Raw genomic sequence first — 3,420 nt, 5'->3', positions numbered from 1 at the left:
GGGAGTTCTCAAGTCCTGGGATTCCCAGCAAAAGGAAGGACACGGGATGAGAAGAGCTGTTCTCTGATGCCAACATCCTTGGATGGACAATTTGTTAACCATTGGAAAGGCAAACTATATTCTGTAGGTTATAATAATCAGCATAATCATTAATATTTTTTACAAGTCAGTTGGATAGGGCTAAAGAAGCTACACCAGTAGCAGAGGACTCATTAAGCAATAAACAGTAACTTAAAATATCTTGATAGATGTGGGCAGCTTACTGGCTATCACTTTGATGCCATGATCATAACACAATGACATTTATTTCTCATATCAATGCTTGCCCTGTTGGCCAGTGAATGACACTGTGAACACCCTCCTCCACCTGTATACAGGAGGGTCTTACAGCGTCATCCACAAGGTGACCACCACCTGCTTTAGAATTACTGCTATGACAGCTCACATGGTTCTTAGCCAGCATCTTTTTACATTTGACTCTCAGTTGCCCTCGCTTGAAAGCATTAGTCCTTACTTCCTCTACAGCAGAAACATGTAGGTTTAGAAGAGTATCAATTTTAATCTCTCTAAACAAATGGCATTTTGTGACAGCCCAAAGTTTGACTCAACCAGATCCCTTGGATCCTACAAAGAGTGTCTTCAACTCCCAAACAGGCCTGCCTGCCTCTGTTTTACCCTAGATTTTCAAATCATTTTAATGTTTTGTATTCACTTGTACAATAGCAGATAAATAGGGTTCATATTTTAGCAGTCTTTCTCTAAAACAGGAACATTTTTCATTGCACCAAATTACCTGGATAATGGTTATAGGATTACTCAAAACATCAGCTCTTCTCTAGAGTATGGTGGAAAACAAGAATCATACCTTATCTGGGTCCTAGGGCCCTGTTTTTCCCTTTTCAAACCAGACTGTTCTTCTTAAATCTTTTTATGTATCCTGTGCTAGTCTTTCTCTGGACCTGTTTTTTGTCCCTTTAAGTCTCTTTTGCTTCTATGTACTTTCTAACACTGGTTGACATGCCAGTTAAAGATCACAGTTCCTCAAGGTACGTAATAACTTCTTTATTAAGTCGGTAAATTATTGGTATTTTCTAGACACTGACCTTCATGCTTTTAAAAGGTTTTCTTTCCAACTCTCAAAAAATATTTACATCTTCTTTTTATAGTGGAAAATATAGAGTTCAAGATTTGCCCTATGATAATATACATTTTTGTGAAAGTACACTGTTCTAGTAAAAGGACCCTCAGCAAAGCCCACTGCTCTGTCTGTTAGATGATTGTTGGTTTGGACTACCAATAACATTAAGTAAAGCAGAGATTATTGTCCTGTGGTGATATAAATCAGAAACAGGTATAGTTGATGCAGTTATAGTCCACAAAAGAGATAGATCTGCATTTGACTCAGAACCTCTGACTCTCAATGGTGTGCTCCTGATTTCACTGGAAGCAATGAGAAAACATACTTATTTTACAGCATCAAAGTCCTACGAATTGCGTCAAGAGTTACATCCTTTTCAGTATTTTATTTTAGGTTTGAGTTTTTGAGTGAATTTCTAAGAAGTACTTGCTCCTGGGTCGAATATGAGAAATGTAAAATTTTTTTCCACAAGGGACATTTGAAACTTGAGGCCCTGCTCATAATTGAGGCTGCAGATTCTGGTGAAGTCGGAACTCCATCTTTAATTATACTGGCTTGTTACAAGTCCTCCTTCCTGCCTCTCTCATAAGAATCTGTGATTTGGAGGTTAATGATTTGAATTTTTATTATAACTTTAACCTCCCTCAGCAAACAATGGAGGTGTCATGAAGGGATGTTTGCCAGAAAGATGCTTGTTGAGATGGACCCAGGAGAATGTGGAGAAACTGTATAGGCAGGTTTTTTTTAAATGTTGCCTGCTAGGGTGGCTCCAAGAATCTGTTATAAAATCAGTCAACTAACCTTGCAGAATATGACGTTGTTATTGTCCATGGATGTACATAACCCCAGTCCCCATTGCTGAGGTCACGTATTCCGTTCCCCATTTATCTACATAAAGCTCCCCTCTTTCTGAGAATGTAGGAACAGTTGCCACTCTTATTTGACACCTGTGTTTCTTGCTCTGCATTGTGTTTGCTCTGAATACAAATTCCTCTCTTTTATTTCCGCAAAGCAGCTTCTTTTATTTTTGAGACCATAAGGTGTAGGGGTAAAACAACACCAAAACAAGGTAATTTATCTTCTTGTCCCAAATTTATTTCCCTTTCCATCCTATAAAATATTTCTTTGCTTACTATCAGACCATAAAGATTCTGAACAAGATGAGTAGTGCAAGCTGAAATTAGATATATTCTTTCAAACATTAAATCCACAATGATCACAAATTGAAATTCCGATTCAATGTTTCTGTTCACTCAAATTTTTCTTACACTAAATTATGGTTCAGGAAATATGGCTACAGAAACTGAATGCTTACACTGAGTGGAGACCAGCTTTTACCTATGAAGTAGGAATAAACCCAGTGATGGTATCCCTTCGGTTCTGTGGGCTTCCATCATTCCACCCAGTGTGTAGGAATAACTACGTACATCTTTTTAAGCCAGTTGATGAAGCCAGAGAAAGATAAAGTGGAATTGATTCAGGAAATTTTAGGTTTTGTTATCTTGCTATTGTGTCTCTGGACCTAAGGTACAGAACAATACCACGGGAAAAGAGGCCAGTTCAGACCCCAGTCCTATATGGAAAGATGATGTACAGAGACAGGTTTTTACCTTTCTAGAGTCTCCCTGGAGGGCACAGTGGCAACTGCGAGTTCTCTTCCTTTCTCAGACTGAGTCATTTGACCCTGAGCCTGCGCACACAGGGGCTCAGGTCATGTGTCAGAGGGCAGTGCTTGCCTTTCAGCTCCTTGCAGCCTCCGTGATTCCTGTTGCTCTCAGGCAAAAGCAGAAATGTCTGAGCACAAGGAAAACCTCACTCCATGCTTTCTAGGAACCAGACAGGAGTCCTTAAGTGGCTCTAAATGGATCCTGGCATTTCACCTTGGACAGCCACCCAATCTTGCAGGCTATTTAAAAGACTGGGTCAGGTTCTTCTCCCCTCCCACCTCCCCCCTTCATTAGATTAGTTCTCTACCTCACACCCACTGGAGCTTCCTGGGAGACAGGAACATAGAGATGGAAAAATTAACCCCTAATTTCCTCTTTTCTAAGTATACACAAATACAAAAGTAAGGAATTAAATGCATGTGTGAGAAGGAATATATATATAAATCATTTTATTAGGGGCTCATACAACTCTTATCACAATCCATACATACATCAATTGTGTAAAGCGCATTTGTACATTCATTGCCCTCAGCATTCTCAAAACATTTCCTCTCCACTTAAGCCCCCATCATTAGGTCTTCATTTTTCCCCTCCCTCCCTGCTCCCCCCTCCCTC

Source organism: Echinops telfairi, unplaced genomic scaffold (assembly GCF_000313985.2).
Source record: "Echinops telfairi isolate 266 unplaced genomic scaffold, ASM31398v2 ScPeMD7_41;HRSCAF=154, whole genome shotgun sequence".
NCBI classification, from domain to species: domain Eukaryota; kingdom Metazoa; phylum Chordata; class Mammalia; order Afrosoricida; family Tenrecidae; genus Echinops; species Echinops telfairi.
Note: the sequence above shows the minus strand (reverse complement) of the source record.